The sequence below is a fragment of the Callorhinus ursinus genome, unplaced genomic scaffold, assembly GCF_003265705.2.
Source record: "Callorhinus ursinus isolate GAN/ISIS: 27379988/994484 unplaced genomic scaffold, GSC_fseal_2.0 scaffold36, whole genome shotgun sequence".
Lineage (NCBI taxonomy): Eukaryota > Metazoa > Chordata > Mammalia > Carnivora > Otariidae > Callorhinus > Callorhinus ursinus.
This window is the reverse complement of record NW_027397098.1, coordinates 7,065,288-7,089,236: the sequence shown is the minus strand read 5'-3', so window position 1 is coordinate 7,089,236 and position 23,949 is coordinate 7,065,288. Positions and strand designations below refer to the sequence as shown.

Genomic DNA, 23,949 nt, shown 5'->3' with positions numbered 1-23,949 from the left:
AAGTTGATGACGACTTTAGTTTGAACCCATTCTAAAAGCATTAATTGTTTACTCTTCTCCCTGTTATGTTCTGGGCTTATATTGTCATACTTTACATCCTTTAATTTGGTGAGTCCTTTGACTGATTTTACAGATAAACTTATTTTTACTATCTTGTGCTTCCTACTTTTCTTACTCTTTCTTATAAGCTTTCATTTCCACTCAAAGCTTCCCCTGTAACATTTTTTTATAGGGATGGATTACTGGTTATGAGATCCTTTAACTTTGTTTGTCTGGGAAACTCTTTATCTTTTCTTCTATTCTGAATGATAGCCTTGCTGGATAAAGTATTCTTGACTGAACATTTTTTCCTTTTCAATACTTAGACTATATCATGCCACTTTCTTCTGGCCTTCAACATTTCTGCTGAAAAATCTGGCAGCGTTATGGGGTTTCCCTTGTTAGCAACTGTCTTCTTTTTTCTTGCTGCTTTTAAAATTCTCTCTTTATCAGGACTTTTTGCCATTTTAATTATTGCATGTGTCTTAGTGTGGCCTTCCTTGAGTTGATTTTATTTGGGGCTCTCCATGCCTCCTAGTCTGGATTTCTGTTTCCTTCCTCCACATTCAGGAAGTTTTCAGATATTATTTCTTCAAATGATTTTTCTGCCCCCTTTTCTCTCTCTTCTCCTTCTGGGATCCCTATAATGCAAATGCTGTTACACTTAAGTTCCCTTAATCTAGTTTCATTTTTGTATTACTCATTTTTCTTTATACTGTTCAGCTTGATTGCTTTCCATTACTTTGTCTTCTAGTTCACCAATCCGTTCTTCTACTTCCACTAGTCTACTATTTATTCCTCTAATGTATTTTTAATTTCAGTTAATAAGTCTGCATCTATGAGTGGTTCTCTTTATGTTTTTTATCTCTTTGTTGAGGGTCTCACTTAGATCCTCCACTCTTTTCTCAAGACTAGTTAATATCTTTATGGTCATTACTTGAAATTCTCTAAGAAGCATATTTCTTTTCTCCATTTTGCTTAGGTCTCTTGCTGTGGTTTTATCCTGTTTTTTCATTTGGAACATAATCTTCAGTCTCCTCATTTTATCTAACTCTCTGTGTCTGTTTCCATGTGTTAGGAAAGTCAGCTACATTTCCTGTTCTTGCAAGTAGTGACCTTTTGAAGAAGAGGTCTTGTAGTGCCCTGCTGTATACTATCCCCTGTTCACCAGAATCTGGTGCTTTGAGGGTATCCTCTGTGTGTGTTGCATGTGCCCTGCTCTTGTAGCTGAGCCACTTTTTCCTTCAGTCCAGTCATTTGTAATGGCTCTGTTTGTCTATCGTTAGGCAGTGTTTGGTTCCTGTATTGTTGGTGGGCCAGTCTGAGGCTGCCTTGGGCTAAAGTTGAATCTGACCAGGCATTTGCCAGTGATGTAGGAGCACCTAACTGCAGGGCACTTTTCCTGTATTGTCCCCTGAGAAGCTTTTGTTTTGGGGTGGGACCTTCAGTCAGACCAGATGTCTGCCCCCAGCCCACTGCTGAGGCCAAAGTTGAACTTGTGTGTATGTGTGTTCATCTCCACTCCCTGGGGCAGGATTCACTTTGGAGTGATGCTAGCTTTTGTTGGGGCTGCTTGCACAATGCCATGCTTGTGGTGCTGCTTTGGATGGACTCTAGCCAAGGGCAGGTTGGAGGGGCAGACTACATGGTGTTAGCAAGTTCTGTGCCAGTCTGCTGTGGTAGGGAGGACATCCTGGAGCCCCTTTGGACAGCTACTGAGGGCAGGCTGATAGGCACAGGTCTGAAGAAGAGCACAGGGGCTGGGCTTGCTATTTGCAAGCTAGATGGACAGTTTTGGAGCTACGCTGGTTCCTGTTGGATCCCACATGTGTGCCTGTATCTAGGTCTGGTGGGGGAGCAGTGGGGAGGGAGGTGGGGAAAGGAAATGGTGACTGCCAGCTCTTTTGTTCTTGGAGAAGTCGGCTAAAGATCCCTGCCTGTCTAGCACAAGTTCTTTTTTTTTTTTAATAACATGAACTTTTTTTTTTTTAAGATTTTATCCATTCATTTGACAGAGACAGCAAGAGAGGGGATACAAGCAGGGGGAGTGGGAGAGGGAGAAGCAGGCCTCCCACTGAGCAGGGACCCAGTGCAGGGCTTGATCCCAGGATCCTGGGATCGTGACCTGAGCCGAAGGCAGACACTTAATAACTGAGCCACCCAGGTGCCCCTCTCTAGCACAGGTTCTGAAATCAGTAAATAAATATCCTTTCTGTATACCTCAGGCATATTTAAAACCATTTCTTCTGTGCTGTATCTCTGAGGGGCTACTGGTTGTGCTGTCTCTTCAAAGGCAGGGAATTCAGTTTCCAGTCACTCTCTGGCTCTCCCAGAGCAGAACTTGTAATTTTTAAAGTTCCCAGTGTTGATCCCCACTGATTGTACAAACTTGTGAGGCCAAATGGTATGGGTTTTTGTCTTTCCAGTGTGTGTCCCCTGTGCCTGGGGTCCCTGGGATAGGATCTGCTCCTGTTCCCTCTAGCTGCTTTCAGTGTCCCTCCCTCCTGTGGACAGTCCTGTGGGTCAGTTTGGCTCCCAACTGCATCTCCACCCTTCCTGCCCTCTTTGATGAAGCCTCTTCTCTACATTTAGCTGTGGACAGTCTGTTCTGCCAGTCTTCGGGTTGTTTTCTAGGTTATTTACACCAGTGTGGGTATTATCTAGGTGTATCTGTGGGACAAGGTGAGTCTAGGGTCTTCCTACTTTGCCATCTTCCCATAAGCCCACTTAGGAATTATCTTAAAGCTGGGCTATCAGCTACAGCTCTATAGTAAAAGACAATATTTGTCTGTAGAATACGCTAAAAGTAATATGTATTATTCTTCACTTATTTTAATTTCTTCTTGTTGTTACAAATTAGCATGTATTTTAATGAGAATTTTAATAATCAAAAAGACAAAAGACTGAGAGAAATATTTTTCATGGCCGTATTTGACCATAAGAACTTAATTGTAAGTGCTAACTGTCATAGAAGGAAAAATAAATCAAGTAATGCCAAAAATATGCCCAAATAGTTTAATGAAGGATTTTATAATTCATTTAAAGAATTCTGTTATCATTGATTCAACATAAAATTACTGAGCACCTACTGTGTGCCAGTTGCTGTTCTAGGTGCTGCTGGTACAACGGTAAATAAGACAGGACAACTTTTAATATCTTCCAAGTTACATTCTTGTTTGAGGCTTTCATTCCAGTGGGGATGTATGATATAGTGGACATGGTCCACTGTTCCTAAAATAAATTACCTGTGTTGCCAATCGGAAGGAATTGTTTGTCACAAAACCATTATCTACATTATGTCTGTTCCTATTTGAAATACTACTACTAAGCATTACTAAAACAAAGCTATTTGTGTGTGTGTGCACATACATAAACTCTCCCATTAGAGAAACGACCTAGGCTGGTATACCATGAATGGATACAATTATGTAAAACTCATTTTCCATAAACTAGTAATGGTGATTTTAAAATAACTTCACTTAAAACCATCTCCCGAGAGCTTATGGTAGTCTCTCTGTCTCTGAGAAACTTGAAAAGTAACAGGCAATTCATCACCCTTCGTTGAGGGGTCACCAAGCAAATGAGCACAGAGGCTCAGGGGCCATGCCTTCCAGTCCAGTTAGAATGATTCCATCAGCAAGACCCTGTCACTGAAGCAGTACCAGGAATTAGAAACATAACTGCAGCAAGGTTTCCCTGACAGCACAGGAGAGAAAGAACATTTTTCACTGAAATTTCAGGGGTTAGAAAATGGAATTTGAAGTCAAAGGCATGGTGTGCATAAAATTTTCTTTTATTCAACTCTCAACTCTCAACACATATTGGAGTCATCCAACCATAAGGGACACCTCACCCTTCAGAAAGAGGACAAATCAGGCACTTTTATGAAATAACATGACAGCCATCTTTGGTAGAATTTGCAAATACATATATATATATATATATATATATATACATATATATACATATATAGAGAGAGAGAGAGGGAGAGAGAGAGAGATGTATGTATGTATATATTTATGTTTAATGTTAATGTATTAATATATATTTTTTATCATCTGGCCTTGTGAAAAAAAAAAGGAAGCTGTATACCTATGAGTTGGGCTATGTCCTAGTTGGCACAGGCCTGGCTCAATTTCTACATTGTATTTCCAACAAGAGAAAAAGCTTTCAATTCCATGCCCAAGCTGATTTTTTTCTTTTGGAAAAAATGCAAGAAAATCACATGTTATCCATGCTTTAAAATAAGTTATTGCTACTGCATTTGTCTGCTAGTTCCTCATATTTTGAGGGCAGTGCAAGAGCATAACCTATTGCTTGAGCCATTGAGCTTGCTTTCTTTATGAGATGGTATTTTGTAGATGAAGAAAATCTTTGAGGGTATTATGAAAAAAAGTGGAGCCTAACCTTTTGATGTTCTTATCATTCTATCATGAAATTCCTTGGTGAGTCTGCACCTATATAGCTTAAATGCTTTACTGAAGACAGATGAAGAATGCACTTATGTTTGATTTCAGAAAGAGACCCTAAGAAGTGGAAGTAAAATACCATTTTGATGCATACTGGCAAGTCTGTGTGCTGTGTTACGATGCTAAGGTGCAACTGTAAACCATTATATCTGTAAAACATATTTTCAGAGACAGCATACTGGAAGAAAAAAATTACCAATGGTCAGAAGAGTAAAAAGGGCAAATAGATGTTGATTAGTTGTCCTTTATACCTTTTCAAAGAACAAATTGCTTTTGCCACAGACACAGAATTTAATTAGTAGAAGGACTCATTTCCTATCCAGTATAGTCTATAATTTGATGTTCTCTATATTCTTCCCTGACCATTTTATGGAACTTAGATTTAAGTTCCGGTATTTACTATCTTTGACATACTCTGAAATTGGCTTGGGTCTTTTCTCATAAGTGGTAAATTGTTTCTATAATATGCAATTCTGCCAAAAAACAAAGATAATACCATTTTATTTCCTTTTTATTTCCAATAAAATATTCCAAAGGGACCAGTTTTAATGCAATTAAATTGACAGCCATTCCTTTTCTGGTACTACTCTGCTTTGAGAAACACCATGGAATTTATGTTGGCATCCTCGTATGGTAGGTACTTGCATAATCTCTATTTAAATTTGTGCAATAAGTGCTGACGGACTAAATGGGTGTTGCAGAAAGCCAAGAACTGATTGTTATTATATAATACATTTCTGACATAAACACTAGATCCTGTGTTTCTCTGCTTGGCAAGGATGAATGTTTACCTCAAGAGCTGGGGAAATATGGAGTGCCATGTGCCTCCCATAAATTCTCTCCTTCAGTAGCTAGCCTCATTGAAAATAGAATGGTAAAGAGATTGAAGAGTTTGCACTCTTCAGGTCCAGGTCCAGGGGAGCATCTCCCTAGGTACTGCTCTGAACTCTGCAAGCATGGCATCAGTGATTAACCTTTCAGTCATCTCAAAATTCTTGCATTTTTCTCTGAAAATGCTATTTGTTCACATACTTTTTGTTGTACTTATGCTATTCTTTTGGCTTAGAATTATTTTCTGTTGATTTATAAAAAGTGGGGCGCCTTGCTGGCTCAGTCAGTGGAACATGTGACTTGATGTCAGGGTTGTAAGTTCGAGTCCCACTTTGGGTATAGAAATTACTTAAAAATAAAATCTTTAAAAAAATTATCTCCCACGTTTCTCATTCAAGAATTTTTTTTTAATTTTTATTTATTTGCGAGAGACAGAGAAAGAGAGAGAGAGAGGGAAGCAGAGGGAGAAGTAGGCTCCCAAGGAGCAGGGAGCCTGATGCAGGACTCTATCCCAGGACCCTGGGATCATGACCTGAGCCGAAGGCAGATGCTTAACCATCTGAGCCACCCAGGCACCCAAGAATTTTTTTTTTTAAAGCAATAACACCTTTGCTTTTTTTTATTTCTTTTCCTCAAATAACACTTGGAGTATCATTAAGTCTTAAAAAACTAGGAAGACCCCATGAGGAAGTGAGATTCGTGGGTATATCCATAGTGTAAAGTTTTCAACATGAGCTTCTACTGTATAAAACTGTGAACTCTATTCCTTCTAAATGCCAATTGTCACTATTTGAAATCATTAAGGAAAGGAATAAAAAGGCAAGCCTAGGTACTGAAAATTCTTTAATTAGTCCTTGAGCCCTGATTTGTGTTTTAAACCGATATAGATGGCTTCCCCAGCCTATCATTATACACCCATCTCTGTAATGGTATGTACCATTCTTACATTCTTGAAGGTCGTTTGGATTTAATTATTTGTTGTTTCTACTTTGATACATTCATTTACACAAGTACTTACTGAGTGGCTATGATGTGCCACGCACATAATAGTATAACACACTGAACAAGAGGCAGACTGTCCAGTTCAAATCCTATCTCCAAAACATTCCATCTACATGACTTTGTTCAAGTTATGTAATCTCTTTTAGTCACAGTTTTTTCGTCTTTAAAATAGTAAGAATACCACTATTATAGGGTTTTTGTGATGAGTAAATGAGAGTATAAAGAATCTAAAATGGTATTTGGACAAGTTGTGTGTACTCACTTTTCTTCTCGCCTAGAATAGCAGTTCTTGAACCACAGAAGGAATTTTAAAAAAATAACAATGTCCAGGTCCAACCCCCAAACATCCTGATTTAAATGATCAGATTTAGGGCTAGGACATTATATATTTTCAAAGTTTCTTTTAAAAATACATAATATGGTCTATTAATTACATATTTTATATAGAACATATATAAATATGTAATATATACATATATGTACTATATAATTATAATATGAAAAGTTATATTTAAAAAGCACGGTAGCTAAGAAGGTGAACATCTATTCTCACTGTTAAAAACACGGTGTAAGTGTAAAAATTTCTGCCCTCATGGAGCTTCCAAGAATATAAGCTCCTTAAAATCAGAGACCACCTATTACGCAGTTTTATTCCCAGAAATGGACACATTTTCCATGATATAAATAATAAATATTTATCAAATGAATTAATAAATGAATCCTCTAGGAGAGAGTACAGATTTCGACTACAACCTTTCTATGAAATGTGAGTTGGCTCTTTCCAGCAAGTGAAATATCTGGTTATGCTAAATAAACTTAGTGATATGACTTTTGAATATAGTGAACAAATCCAGTTATTCTTTACTATTAAATATCAACATTTTATAAAAAGCTTCATTGCAGCTGTTACCCAGCTAGGCATTTTGCAGAACAAACCAACAAAAAAACAGGAAAACATTCCTCCATTCCATTTATCCAGGAGCATACTGTTGTAGTGACCATATTGATGGGAACATGAATGTATAGAAAACTCTTACAGTAAATGTACATATAAAATTAAAACAAGAGAATTCTAAAGAATATCTACTACATCATATTTGGCCTTCCATGATGATTTACTGTGACTTTTAATCTGTGTTGCTGTGTGGATTTCTGTTGTGGCCAATGAAATGGAGGCCTTCTGGAAAGGCTTTTAATTTTCTGACCATGCAGGAGGAATGTGTTGGTGCTATTCCTTTTCCCATATTTTGAGTTTGAACACAAAGGTGGTGTCTGGAGCTTTGCAGCTATCTTGTGACCTCCATGAATACTAAAAGCAGACCTTCAAGGATACAAAGACTGCCAGCCCTGGTGGCATTATTGAGATGCTCAATCAAGACCAGCAGTAGGCTAACCCCACAGTTCTTTTGATATCAAGAAAGATGCCCCCCTGCCTGCTTCTCTCTTTACGGGATCTTCTGACGCTAACAGCCTAAAGCATTTATACCTAAGTTGTCCTAATGGCACAGCCACGGTTACCTGCATCACAAATCACCAGGCACTGTCAACACAGAATCAAAATGGCGGCTGAGGAAAAGATTCTGTTAAACTTATTGAAGTGGTTGAAGGAAATGGGCATCCTTCAGAATTGGATAGCCGTCTTTTTAAACATAAAGTCATAAAAGTTGGTAAAATTTGAAAAAAAAGAACCCACATAATATGAAAGTAATAGATCTTAAGAAATTCAATAAATGCCTAAGCCTTAACTATATTAACAGGTAGCTTATTTTATAACAGGAAGTTGCTTTATCTTTATCCTTTTGCCCTAATTTTCACATCCCTCCAATGCTCTCCCCTCTGGCTACCACAACTTTCTCATCTGTCTTTGTGAGTCTCTTTCTGTTTTCTTTTCTTTTTTGTTTTGTTAGTCTGTTTCCCATTCCACAGTAAGTGAAATCATACGGCATTTGTCTTTCACTGATTTATTTCAGTTAACATGACGCCTTCTAGTTCCATCCATGCTGTAGCAAATGGTAAGATCATTCTTTTTTAAGACTGAGTAATATTCCATTATGTATATTTACTAAATCTTGGGGGAAAAGGATTAAGAGGTCGCAATTTCCTGTTATAAAATAAGTGACAAGGATGGAAAGTACAGCATAGGGAATATGTTAATGATATTGTAATATTGTTCATGGTGACAGATGTTAACTACATTTATCGTGGTGAGCATTGAGTAGAGTATTGAATTGTTGACTCACTATGTTGCACACCTAAACTAACATTGTATGTCAACTCTACCTCAATAATAAAACTTAAAAAAAAAAAAACTCTTAAAATAGGTAGTTCTCTGTCAAAAGAGATTTTCTCATACTTTATAGGCTCTCAGTCAGTGGCTTGGTCAGTTGTGTATGTGTATATTTGTGTATGTGTATATGTAAAATTGATTTCAACAGAGTCATAGCATGATGCCTCATATAGATATGCTTAATTCCAGAAGGTTCTATTATGGAATGGTTAAGAAAAATTCCAAAGATTTATTTAGATAGGTATTTGAAAATTTGTTAAGTGTTACATAGAACAGAACTGTCCATATCTTTTCTGGATTGTTTTTTCACCTTATGTAATTTGATGAAGATGTTTAAACAAAGACAGAGTAGGTTGCTTTTTTTTTTTTCATTGAGAACCAACTGTGGACTGATGAATTATGTTTTTGTCATTATTATTATTTAAACATATGACCTCATTCCACTTAGATAGAAAAAGGCATAATTGCTGATTTTCTGATTCTAGACTTAACAAGAAATGATTATATCAAAGGATAACAGTATCTTTGGTACAAAAAGTACTGACTTGGCAAATAGGTACTTTTAAAAAGAAGTATGTTCACTTGTTTAGGGAAAAAATAAAGAATAGTGGAATTTTAGCAAGGACTTATAGGTGAATCCACTTGTCACTACTCTGAAGTAACAGGTAGTGTGGTTGAGGTCTCCCCAAGATTAATCTCTGGGAGTCATGTTATGTCATTTTAAGGTTATGGATAAGAATTAAAGCTCATATAATGCTTGATGATATGGTTGTGAATGTGGAGCCAGGGTTCATAGGGATATGTGCTATGGAAGGAATGCTTGTGTCCCCCCAAAAAAACTCTTTTATTGATCCCACCATCTTCTTTGTACATATATGTTTTTCTTTCTTTAAAATTTTGGGAGGCAGTTTCTTCTAACAGACCAAAATATGCTCAAAATGTAGTGTGTGGCACTGATCTCTTCACCAGCCTGATCATATTTGATACCGCCATCTCCAATGTGAGGCTATTTGGAGGCGGGGATCTTAGAGGGGTAATTAGGTCATGAGGGTGGAGACCTCTTGGGATTAGTGCTCTTAAAGAAGCTACTAGAGAGCTTGTTTCCACTCCACCATATGAGGATACAAGAGGAAGATGGCCATCTGCAAACTGGGGAGTATTCTTACCAGAGAATGGATCTGCCGACTCGACTCTCTCATCTTGGACTTCTCTGCCACCAGAGGTGTGATAAATGAATGTTTCTTGTTTAAGGCACTTAATCTAAGGTATACTTGTTACAGCAGCCTGAGCTGAGACATACTGCAAGACGCAAATTATCCACGAATAGAGAGAGTTAATGATACTCTTAAAGAGTATTATTTGGAGAGGAGAGCCCTATTAAATGGCCAGAGTAAAAGACCAGCGCTGGTATCAAGTCCTTTGACATTTCTTTAGAGAGATTTGGGCCACATGGGAGTGCTGCCAGTCTTCTCCATCTAGGACTTTGGGAAAGTCCTCCCTGTCAACCATGGCTGAGGGATAAAGAAGAAACCAAAGAGTCATGAGTTCCATTTTCTGTGTCCACGCCACTTTGAGCTTTAACCTAACTCTGAGTTTACATCTCAAACCTGCATCCCATTCTTTCTCAAATCCACATGGTTAGTAGTCATAGTTCTGTTTTATATCCTGCCGAAACAAAACAACACAAAAACAAAGACTCAGGAGAGGTTAGGTGTTTCCAAGGTAAGAGTAAGTGACAGAGGCAGGACCCCAAACCAGAGTTTTCTCAGCCTCAGCCTCATCTTCCTCAGCCACCCCCACCTCCACCATGTGCCACCTCTGGCTTTGTGTCTCTTCATATGGGAAGAGTTAATGAGGTGTGTGTTCCAGGCTGAGATATTAGTGTGTCCCCTCTACCAGTCCTTCCAACCATCCTATTTGGCAAGTTCTGGTACTCTTTTCATTTTACAAATGCAGAAACTGAAGTACACAGAGGTAACTCGACTAAGGTCATACACGTATGTGTTGGAGCCATGCATTTTCTTCTGTGCTCTTAACCACCTCATAGCACCCTATGGTATGCTCTATATTTTTACTTATTTATTGTCTGTCTGTTCCACTCTGACTATAATATAAGCTCCAGGAGAACCCAGGTTTTTTCCTTTTTTTTTTTTTTTTTTGGCCTTTCTACAAGCCCTAGAAGAGTTCCCGCATATTAAAGATTCTTAACATTTATTAAATAAAACATGCCGTCGTTTTGGGGACATAGGAGGGTGATATGAGAGATGGGAATTTTCAGGAGTTAAGCCCAAGATAGCTCAATCTGGGACATTTGGAGTGAGGTGTTTCCCACCTGCATAGGTGGCTGGCCATCAGGTAGTTTCTGGCTGACCTTTCAAGATAATTTCTGAGCTCATGAATAAATAAAATCTTTTTAAAAAGGGATAATTTCTAAGTATGGAAACTCTGTTTTTCACCCTCCAAGTATCATTCATTCTGGTATGAGCATCTAAGTAAGAGTCATAACCTCTGTGATGGCAGATTTAGGTGTGGTTCCCCTATATTCTTCTTTCCTGTGGGCCTCAGATACAAAGTAACACAGTATTAAAAATACAATAACTTGTGTCAGATCCACACCTGACAATTCAGACCTTTATAACTTTGAGGAATTTTCTTAGCATCTCCAGGCTTCAGCTTTGTTCTCTAAATTAGCCTTAGAAATATTGAGCTCTCAGAACTTAGTTCATAATCTGATAGTATGAATATAAGTTCAGTAGTGTCCTGGAATTTGGAAGTTGTTATGGTTCTTTTATATCTCATTCCACCTCCTGTTAGAAGTTAGAATTGGGGGTGCCTGGGTGGCTCAGTTGGTTAAGCGACTGCCTTCGGCTCAGGTCATGATCCTGGAGTCCCGGGATCGAGTCCCACATCGGGCTCCCTGCTCGGCAGGGAGTCTGCTTCTCCCTCTGACCCTCTTCCCTCTCGTGCTCTCTATCTCTCATTCTCTCTCACTCAAATAAATAAATAAAATCTTAAAAAAAAAAGAAGTTAGAATTGGAACAGCCAAATTCTTTAGTGTATTAGACATTGAGAAGTTCCCTAATTTGAGATCAGCACTTCAATTCTTATCATTCCAGGTTTTCATCCCTTAAGATAAATGTAAACAAGACAAAGGTTAAATCCATCTGATGAACTGCAAAGTCATCATTCCGTAGTTGGAACAAGAGAGAAGGATTGAGGATGAAATTCAATCAATGGTGTTTGAAGGGGTGGACATGGGGGGATTAAATAAGCAGAAAGTATTTTATTTTATTTTATTAAAGATTTTATGTATTTATTAGAGAGCGAGAGAGACAGAAACAACATGAGAGAGGAGAGGGTCAGAGGGAGAAGCAGGCTCCCCACTGATCCAGGAGCCCAGCGTGGGACTCGATCCCAGGACTCCAGGATCATGACCTGAGCCGAAAGCAGTCGCTTAACCAACTGAGCAACCAAGGCGCCCAAGCAGAAAGTATTTTAAAAAATAAATTCTAGTTCTTGTCTGAAACCCTGTCAAACTGATCAGCAAAACAGTACATCTACAGCAATGATTTTCAACATAGTTTTTTAATTTATCAACCCCTGGGAGCTTTTTAAAATATTTACCCATAATCACCTTCATATTCCTATGAAATTTTAATGCCACAGATATTCTGTGTATCTGTGGTATTACTTTTCTAAGGCTGCCATAACAAAATTAACACAAATTGCTTAAAGCAACAGAAATTTGTAGTTTCAAAATTCTGGTGGCTAGAAATCTGATAACAAGATGCTGGCAGGACCATGATGTTTCTGAAGGTTATAGAGAAGGATCTTTCTTGCTTCTTTCTAGCTTGCCTTTTTATTTTTTTTAATTTTTACTTTATTTTATTTTATTTATTTATTTATTTATTTATTTATTTGGTCACCAGTGATCTTGACATTCTTTGGCTTGTAGAAGCATCACTTCAATCGTATGGTATTCTCCCTGTGTGTCTTTAACACCATCTTCCCATTGTGCTGGTCTCCAGCCAAACTTCCCTCTTCTTACAAATGCTTCAGTCATTGGATTAGGGCCCACCCTAAATCCAGTATGACCTCATCTTAACTTGATTGCACCTATAGAGACCCTATTTCCAAATAAAGTCACATTCAGGTTCTGAGTAGACATGAATTTTTGGAGACATTACTCAACCCAGAATCTGTTTTTGTATTATATGTATATCATTTATGCTTTGTACATAAAGAGTAAGAATTTTTGCTGCCCCCCAAGATCCAATTTATACCCTGCTGTGGGTAGTATCACCCCTGATGAAAAATGCGTGCTCTAAGACAGGGATAAGCCAGGTATGGTCTGTGGGTCAAATCCAGCCTGTTGCTTACTTTTGTAAGTACTTATTGGTACACAGCCGCACTTACTCATTTGCATATTTTAATGGCTGCTTCTGTGTTGTATCTCAGTTGCCATACGGACTGTCTGGCCTACAAAGTCTGAAATATTTCATATCTTGTCCCCTTACAGAAAATATTTGTCATGCCCGACTCTAGACTATCACGATTGAGAATGAGACATAGAGAAGTATTTTCATGCACAGAGCAACAACTTATCAAATCATGTCTTGGCTTTATGATTTTATAATATTCACAGAGCCTAGGGTATTGTCATACTGGGGTATTCATTATGGTAGACCAAAGGAGAGTCAGCAGAGGTCAAGCTAATTCCAGGAGGCTATTTAGGTGGAAGGATGTTTTTATATGTTATGAGCTTAGCTGGAATTGGTCATGTCAAGGGTGTTAAATAATATCAGGAGAAGCATGGCAGTATTACAAAGCAGTGAGATTGAGTATAAAGTCTAGATACTTTCTTAGATCAGAAATGGAAACACTGGTTTTAAAGCACTGGCAGAAACCATGAAGCAAAGATAAGCTGATTAATAAACTAAAAATTGCTTTAAAAAATACTAATAGCTAAAACTTATATGAAATGAATTTTTTTGCCTGACATTGTTCTAAAAACTCTCAATATATTTACTTATTAAATCCTCAAATATGCTGAGTTGAATAGCAATATCAAAAATAATAACAGCAAAACAATTTAGCAATAATTGGCCATCGACTCTGTAACATAAACCAAACCTCAAAAATACAGGCCATTTTCTTTCCATTTTACAAATGAGGAAACTGTTGCAAAAAAGAAGGTGCTTGCACGGAATCACAGAAATACATGCAGTGATTGGCAAAGCCAAGAATGGAACCCAGGTTTGTCTTCCACTAAGTGGTTTTTGTTCCTCATTTCTTCAGATTCACACTGTATGTATAAACATGCAGAAACCAAAGACCAGGAAGTCAATAACAGTAGAAGAACAAAATGGGAAGAAAGAATGGCAATAGGGAAAAGTATTATGATTTATTTTTCTAAAACAAGGGTCTTTTCTTTCTGCCTTGCTGTTATCTTCCATGTTCTGCTAGGGTTTCCAGACTGTCATAGGTTTGTGTTTGTATATATACTGACAAATTGACAATTCCAATGACAGATGAACACATTAGTTTCATGATGATTCTTAGGGTAGTCACAAGCTTTTCCACTTCCGATTAAGTGACATCTACTGACAGGATTTGAGACTGATAAGAATTTTAAATGAAACAGAAATATCCAACTCTGCCCCACCATCTCAGTCTTATCAGGAAAAAAAAATAAAACATTGGTGTTTCATTCAATTTATTTAATACATTGAGTATCAGCACTGTGCCTGGTATCTGATCCTGCTCTGCTAATCCACCAGGGATGAGAGAGTGTGAAGGAGAGTGTCCCTAATTTGTGTCTGATAAGAATACTACCTTATATATTGTTGAGAGATTTAAATCAGATAATACCTATAAAGTATTTGGAGTAATACTTGGTACAGTGTAAGTTCTCAACAGCTATTAAAAAAAAAAAGGAACAAGAAGAGCTAAAGGGACAAGTTGGGAAAGCATCTTAGTTAGAGAAACCAGTGAAGGGAAGTACAAGGAAAGTCTAGAGAGAGTACAGATGAAGGGTTGCTTTTGAGTCTTTTTGCTTGTAGTCTGAGACAGAACCAGCTGTTTGTGACTGTTTTGTGTCCACAGATGATCTAATACATCTGTAAGTGCTGTCTAGCCTCGCACGGCTACAAACCGTGAGGGAGCAGTGTGAGTGCTGAGGGAAGCAGTGCCTATTCTTCCTATCGTGGGGAGAAATAGGAATTCACATTTAACTCTCCTTATTTACCTCAAGATCCTTAACCAGTTCATATCTGCAAAGTTCTTCTTACAAGGTAACATATTCACAGGTCTGGGGAACCAGGACTTGAATATCTCTGGGGGCCATCGAATGCCTACTACATAGTACTTCCCCAAAGAATACACAAACAGAAAACCTGGAATTTGTGGCGTGTAAATTAGTCTACCTGAAAGAGAATCCAATAAGTGGTAATCCAGAACAATCTACCTCAAGATCCTTAACCAGTTCATATCTGCAAAGCTCTTCTTTGAAAAAGAGATGGAAAGGATTATCCCGTAGAGACTCCACAAAGAGTACAGCCCTGCCAACACCTTGAATTTAGCCAAGTCATACAAATGTTAGACTTCTGACCTTGAGATTAAGATAATAAATGTGTGTTGCTTTAAACCTTTAAGTTTGTGGTAAGTAGCAATAGGAAACTAATACAGGCCACCTACCCTATCCCCAGGCATGTCAACAGACAACATCCTCAGCCTTCACTGTCTACTTAGATGTCTCATGATTCCCCTTCTCACGTCTGAGATAGGTGGAAGATTGTTCTTGACATCCCTAAATACAGCTTGTATTATCAGACAGGAACTCACCAAGTGTGACCTTTTGAGCAGAATATAAGTCTGCTAAGGTTGAGATGGCCAAATTCTTTGCCAAAGAAGCATTTTCATGCATTTCTTTGTCCAAATTCAATACGGGACAGAACTGGAAGTGTGCAGGCCTTCTGGGACTCACCCAGAAGGTCTGCCTCTACCCTTAGTATTTTGCATGGCTGTATATATACATGTCAGGATCAAAATGCTATCACCCTCCCTTCCTCTTCCAATACTGCATGTTGGAAGTTATGGATGGAAAGAAAATACAAAAGGTTGAAGTGGGTGGAAATGAGAGTATAAAAAGAAGACATATTTCTGGCTGTCTCACAGTTTATTTTTCACATCATGGCTGTGGACAAAAGTGGCAAGGGAATTCTCAGATTTCTGTTTGGTGTAACCACTGTGCTCCTTAACTATGCCAAACAGTAAAAGAAAGCTGAAAGCTTATTTAATTCAGTCCCATTCAGCCAGGGCCTTCTAACTCAGATTCCGTGGCTTTTAATCTCAATTCATTCCCATTTATCGGAAATTCTTTCAGATGCTACCAGGTCTCTTGTTAGCCTTTGTTTCTACTGCTCTTGGACATTTTCATACTTGTAAAAAATTTACACCTTTGTAGACAGCTGAAAGGAGGCATATTAGTCTAGATCATATCATCTTAACCCACAGTTACCTCCCTTTGTTTAAATTTGTTTTTAAAACCAAAGGAAATCTTTTGCCAGGCAAAAATTAATACGATAGAAACTTGCTAAAAAGTTAGGATTTAGATTTGTGTGTTCCCTCATGCCATTCCACAAATTCTGTAGCCAATATTACATGGGAAACTCGTTATAACATTTCAGGACTTAAAAATTAGGTGTATATATATATATATATATATATATATATATATACTATATATATAGTGAGTTCATTTCAGAACATCTCTAAAGCTTTTATTTCTGCAGAAAAAAATCCGAATCATCCACAGAGAGATTAGAGTTCTCAGGATTTCCTTGTCATAACTGGGGTGTGCCTACCCATTCCATTGTATTCCTCATGACAGGCTTTCTCAATCCTGAAGCAATTGACTTTTTTTTTATTATTATTTGAGTATAGTTGACACACAATGTTACGTTAATTTCAGGTGTGTAACATAGTGATTTGACAAGTTTATATGTTAGGCTGTGCTTACCCCAAGTGTAGCTACCTTCTGTCACCATACAACACTGTTACAATAGCATTGACTATATCCCCTATGCTGTACCTTTTATTGCCTTGACTTACTCATTCTGTCACTGGAAGCCTGTATCTCCAACTCCTCCTCACCCAATTTTCCCATCCCCCAACCTCACTTCCCTCTGGCAAACATCCGTTTGTTCTCTGTCTTTATAGGTCTGATTCTGCTTTTTGTTTGTTTATTCATTTGTTAGGTTTTTTGGTTGCCACCTGTAAGTGAGCTTATGTGGTATTTATCTTTCTTTATTTTATCTCACTTAGCATACTCTCTAGGTCCATCCATCCATAGTATTATATAGTCTCTCCATATTGTCACAGAGGTGGATAATTCCTTGTGGAGAGCTGAGCTGACCTATGCTTTGTAGAGCATTTAGGAGCATTCCTGGCCTCTACCCATGAGATGCAATAATGACAGCTATAAGTGTTTCCACACACTGACAAATGTCCCCTGGGAAGAGTGGGGGTATAACTATCTCCAGGTGAAAACCACTGGCATATGAAAATTAGGATCAAAAGGTCTAGGTTCGAGGTCTGGATTCTGTTCTGACACAGCCACCTAAAATGTGTGTTCTAGTCAGAGAGAAAATGCCCATGAGTGATATCAGAGAGGTGTTTATTAAACGCTGCAACATGTTAGAAAGCACACAGCAGGGGCGCCTGGGTGGCTCAGTCGTTAAGCGTCTGCCTTCAGCTCAGGTCATGATCCCGGGGTCCTGGGATCGAGCCCCGCATCGGGCTCCCTGCTCGGCGGGAAGCCTGCTTCTCCCTCTCCCACTCCCCCTGCTTGTGTTCCCTCTCTTGCTGTTTCTCTCTCCCTCTCTCTCTGTCAATTAAATAAATAAATAAAATCTTAAAAAAAAAAAGAATCTCTGCTTTCGTTTAAAAAAAAAAAAGCACACAGCATTCCCCTTGGAATCACAAAGTTCTGCCATTGCATACAGGAGGAATCCATTTCCCTTTTACCTTACCCCAGACTGAGTACTGTTGCTCCCACAGGCACAGTGGTCAGCAGAATTGTGCACCCATGAGTTGTCAGAATGGCAGAAGTCAGAGGTGGTGCAGGGCAGACCCTGGACCAGATGCAGCCATCATAATCATCAGCACTGAGTCAGAAGCTACAAAAGCAAGTATCAACAGTGACACTGGGATATAGCAACTAACACAAGGACAGAAGATGCCTAAAGCTAAGTTTCAAAGGCACATAGAAATAACAGCGGTTGGTCAAATCTTAAAACGACCAAAGTGAGCTGAGGTTCCAAACTGAGCTTGGATCAGAAGAGACGATTTATGAAGGAAGCAGTGCTAAGGGGGTAAGGAGCAATGATGCATATTGATACCATAGACAGATGATTCAGCTCCTGATGTAGTCCAGCGATATTTGAAGGGATGGGAGAAGTTACCCTAAAGAGGGCTTAAGTTTTGAGTAGGTAACTAGGGAAAATATAACAGCAGTATCTGAGCATTTAAATTATACTAGGCTCATTTGAATCCATAGGCTATTGAGAACTAAGTAGGGTTATGTGCAAGTCAATGAACTATCATTTAAAATGAGCGTTCTTGCTCACCTTGTATAGTACAAATACATGAATTCAGTAGTTCAAACTACTAATAAAAAATGAAGACCTAGAAAAAATTTTAGTGACTCTTCACTATATTTTATGATTACCAAGACAAATTCAAAATTAATTAGTAAGTCATGGTTTTGTCTTTCCTCATTTTAATAAATTTACTCTTAAATGAACTTATAGCCTTAGCCTACCATTGTTTGTCTGAAGTTTACTTGGTCCTTTAAAGGTAAAAATGCAATTATGTACTAGTGATTATATTATTCATGAGTCTTGGCATACATAGCTTAATATATGATTAAAGTATAATAGTTTCAAACACGGAACATTAAGAGAATACACTGAAGTATTCAGGTAAGTTATGATAATCATAGCTAATCAACCTCACTTAGCATACAATATCAACTATTTAGTGACCCAATAGGAATCTTTAACATATAGTGCAAATCTTAGAGATGTAAATAGTGGTAGTGTAAAACTTCTTAATATGGCATAGTGACCATACCTACTTATTTCTTCTTCTTTAAATTCCATTAAAATGTCAGTAAGAAAAAAAAATTCACAAAGACAAAAAGAAAAGGAGAAGAGATAATAGCAGATAAATAATTCTAACAATTTGCAAGATATAAATGAGATGAAAGAGCAGTCACTTGCTTGGTTAATGGAGGAGATTTATAACTTGGGTGGCTAGAGGTTAATACTAATAAAAAGCAAATCTTTTTTTCCCATAGAATCCCCCAAATGCTTAGGGATTGGAAACCCAGCTTACCCCCGGAGTAGTAGGCCAGGGGCTAAGTTGAAACCATAAGAATTTGTTGAAAATATGGATATGGAATGTTTAGACCAGTCAACTATCCCTTCTGTTGGTGGGAGACTAGACATAAAGCAGACTTTAAGACTTTGGTGATATGAGAGACAGGGTAACCAGGGGACATGAGAGAAGACACAGAGAAGATGTGGGAAGAAAAGACAGTTGTTGAAGATAAAGATTAGATGAAAATCTACATAGATATTTGGGCACCCATCTCTCTTGCAGTACCCATTTTTAGAATGTTAAGTAGCTGGGATTATGGCTTATCTTAACTAAGGCACAGCATTGGAGGACTAGAGAATCTAAACCACCCCAGAAAAAAGGGACATCTATATATCAACAATTGTGTATTATCCTCAATTTAAAAAGCTAACTTTTCATATATTCACACTATAATAAACCCAGTGGTTGATAAGCCCTGACCACTTACACAGAAATTCCAATCAAATTTTTAGTGTCCCACTTTTAAAAACTGAGTCCCCTTATAAAGTTCCTAAAAGATAACATAGGGGAAAACCTGGATGCCCTTGGGCACGGTGATGCCTTTTTAGCTACAATACCAGAAACGACCCATGAAATATATAACCAATAAGCATGACTTCATCAAAATCTTCCCTGTGCAAGACAATGTCAAGCAAATTAGAAGATAAGTCACAGAATGGAGAAAATATTTGCAAAAGACAACTGATAAAGGATGTTATCTTTTAAATATACAAAGAAATCTCGGAGGCGCCTGGGTGGCTCTGTCATTAAGTGTCTGCCTTCGGCTCAGGTCATGATCCCAGGGTCCTGGGATCAAGCCCCACATCAGGCGCTCTGCTCAGCGGGAAGCCTGCTTCTCCCTCCCCCACCCCCCCTGCTTGTGTTCCCTCTCTCGCTGTCTCTCTCTCTGTCAAATAAATAAAATCTTAAAAAAAAAAAAACTATACAAAGAAATCTCAAAACTGAACAGTAAGAAAACCACCCAATTAAAATGTCCAAAACCTTAGCAAACACCTTACCAAAGAAGATATATATATACAGACAGATGTAAAAATAAGCATATAAAAAGATGCTCCAGATCATATGTTATCATAGAAATGGAAATTGAATGAATCACACTTATTAAAATTCCTGAAATCAAGAATACTGACAACACCAAATGCTGGTAAGGATATGGAACAGCAGGAATTCTCATCCCATTCCTAATGGGAATGCAAAATGATACACCCACTTGAGAAGACAATTTGGTGGATTCTTACAAAACTAAACACACTCTTATCATATGATCTAGTGATCTTGCTCCTTGTATTTACCCAAACAAGTTGAAAACTTATGTCCACACATAAATCTGTACACAGATATTTATAGCGGTTTTATTCATAGTTGCCAAAACTTGGAAGCAACCAAGATGTCCCTCGGTAGGTGAATGGATAAATAAACTGTGATACATACAGAAAATGGAATATTATTCAGTGCTATAAAGAAACAATGTATTAAAGTGTGAAAAGACATGGAGGAAAGTTAAATACATATTACTAAGTGAAAGAAATCAATTTGAAAATATTACATGCTATATTATTCCAACTATGACATTTTGGAAAAGACAAAATGGTGGAGACAATGAAAAGATCAGTGTTTACCAGAAGTTATGGGACAGGGGAGGGATGAATAAATAGAGGAAGGGGAATTTTTAGGGCAGTGAAATTACTCTGTGTATTATAATGGTGAAAATATGTCATTATACATTTGTACAAACCCATAGAATGTACAACACCAGTAAACCCTAAGGTAAACTGTGAACCTTTGGTGATTATGATGAATCAATGTAAGTTCCTCCTTAGTAACAAATGCATCATGTTGATGAATAATGCTGTTAATGGGGGAGGCTATTCAGGTGTAGGGGAAGGGTATATGGACAATATCAGTACCTTGATCACAAGTTTTTATGAACCTAAAACTACTCTAAAAAATTAAGTCTAAAAATATGAAATGAAGAATGCTATAGGTTCTAAAATAGTCATGGGAATGAGAAATGAACAAGTAGAGGAATTAGTATTAAATTATAATTATAAAAGATGTGTAATGACATGGAAAATTCTTATGATATAATATGCAAATAAATTACCAAAATAATAAAAAAAATTCCTGGAATTTTTAGTATGGAAAAATAGAAGAGGGAGAAGAATTTAAAAAAACTGCAATAAATATAGAAAATTGTCTGAAGAAAGGACAACTTAAAAAAAGTCAACTATAATTACTGTCATTAGAGAGACAAGATATGAAATAAGATGTTCTGGAAAACAAAAGGAAACAATCAGAACAAGAATGAACTCTTTGTAATTAGAAGTAGAATACTTGAATATTCTGGTTCCAGGAAGATGCAATATATAAACTTTTTCCTTCTTCCTGCTAAGAATGACTAAACATTACATATTAAACAAATGAAAGAAGACTCTGAGAGGTATTTGATAAAGAAGGTAGACTGGCTAGGGACCTTGGAACCCAAGGAATAACACAGTGATGATAGTCTTGTGTTTTTGGGTTTTGTTTTGTTCTGTTTTTTGTCTTATACATCCATACAGGTTGCTAGAGAAGCTGGCAACTGGGAAATGTCAACAGGTGCAGGGAAAAAAAAAAATATGCCTGGGAAAAGGTGTTTTCTTTCTAGCCAAAAGATAGGAAAGAGGGAGCCTAACAAAAGAATACTTTTAGACAATAACTGCCCTACTCCAAACACCAAAGGAAAACTGTAGTCCTCTTCCTACTCCTTCTAGCCAAGGTCATGTGGAGCCTAGACTTCTACCCTTGGCAGGCTATAACAAAATACTCCCAAGCTCCATAGTGTCAGTGTAGATCACACAGGAGACTGGATCTCTACCCCCATTCAGGGGCAATGTGGTAGCCTTTCCCTCCCTGCTGGGGTGATGTGACAGAAGGGCTACTGGAGTAGGATTTTCACCACCCACCCTCAGCAGGAGTAAGGCAAAGAAGAAAGGAGACGTAAAATTGAGTGAGAAAAATCCACAGTTTCCAACACCGAGATGACACAGATATTAGAATTCTCTGACGTGGTTTTTAAAGGTTCTCTTACATTGACCATCTAAGAGTAACAATGTAAGAAGCAATAATCTCTCCCCGTCCTCTCCTCCATCTGCTTGGCAGCAACTATGCATGAATGCATTTCCATCCATGTTGACCAGGCTGGTGTCCCCAGTGCCTGCTGAGAGCTCTATTTCCTAGAACACAACATCCAGCCCAATGGTCAGATGCCAAGTGACAAGACCATTGGGGAAAGAGATGACTTCTTCAACACTGTCTTCAGTGAGATGGATGCTGGTAAGCATGTGCCCAGGGCAGAGTTTGTAGACCTGGAACCCAGAGTCATTGATGAAGTTCACATTGGCACCTACCACCAGCCCTTCTACCCTGAGCAGCTCATCACAGGCAAGGAAGATACTGTGAATAGCTATGCCCGAGGGCACCACACTGTTGGCAAGGAGATCATTGACCTTGTCTTGGACCGAATTTGGAAACTGGCCAACCAGTGCACAAGTCTTCAGGACTTCATGGTTTTCTATAGCTTTGGAGGGGGAAGTGGTCCCAGGTACACCTTGCTTCTGATGGAATGTCTCTCTGTCGATTATGGCAAGAAGTCCAAGCTGGAGTTCTCCATTTACCCAGCCCCCCAGGTTCCCACAGATGCAGTTGAGCCCTACAACTCCATCTTCACTAGCCACACTACTTTTGGAGAACTCTGATTGTGTCTTCATGGTAGACAATGAGGCCATCTATGATGTCTGTCCTAGAACCCTCGATGTTGAACACCCAACCTACACTAACCTGAAGAGCTTGTTAGGTCAAATTGTGTCCTCTATCACTGCTTCCCTCAGATTTGATGGAGCCCTGAATGTTACCAGACCAACTTGGTGTCCTATCCCTGCATCCACTTCCCTCTGGCCACATATTCCCCGGTCACCTCTGCTGAGAAAGCCTGCCATGAACATCTTTCTGTAGCAGAAATCACCAGTGCATCCTTTGAGCCAGCCAACCAGATGGTGAAAAGTGACCTCGCCGTGGTAAATGCACCATTTTCTGCCCATTGTACTGCAGCGACATGGTTCCCAAAGATGTCAGTGATGCCATTGCCACCATCAAAACCAAGCATACCATCCAGTTTGTGGACTAGTGCCCCACTGGCTAAAAATGTGGGCATTAATTACTAGCTCCCCACTATGGTACCTGGTGGAGACCTGGCCAAAGTATAGCAAGCTGTATGCATGCTGAGCAACAGCACAGCCATTGCTGAGGCCTGGGCTCACCTGGACCACAAGTTTGACTTGATATATGCCATGTGTGCCTTCGTTCACTGGTATGTGGGTGAGGACAGGGAGGAAGGGGAGTTTTCTGAGACCTATGAGGACATGGCTGCCCTTGAGAAGGATTATGAGGAGGTTGTTGTAGATTCTGTTGAAGGAGAAGATGAAGAAGAAGAAGAGGAATGCTAAAGTTAAAATTGTCACAAAGGTGCTGCTTTTACAGGGAAGCTTATTCTATTTTGAACATTGAAAAGTTGTGCTCTGATGATTTGTATGTAGCAATGTGTAGTAACATATACAGTTATTGACCTATGTTTTAAAACACAACACTTCATTAGAGACCCAAGGTGTCCATTTCTCTGATGGGTTTGAATAAAGTATTCCCTGTCTTAGGTGAAAAAAAAAATTATCTGATACAATTTTTAAAGCAACCATAATGAAAATACTTCAGGGAGCATTTATAAACACAAATGGACAAATGGAAAAAAATAGGAAGTCTCAACAAGGAGGTAAAATATCAGAAATTAAAGAGTAGATGTCAAATATTAAAGAGCAACCAAATGAAATTTAGAAAAATAATATA

General features: G+C 38.3%; 1 pseudogene; it reads left to right on the top strand.

The window, feature by feature from the left end:
• Positions 1–22,217: 22,217 nt before the first annotated feature.
• LOC112810102 (tubulin alpha-1A chain-like) lies at positions 22,218–23,583 on the top strand (annotated as a pseudogene).
• Positions 23,584–23,949: the final 366 nt, after the last annotated feature.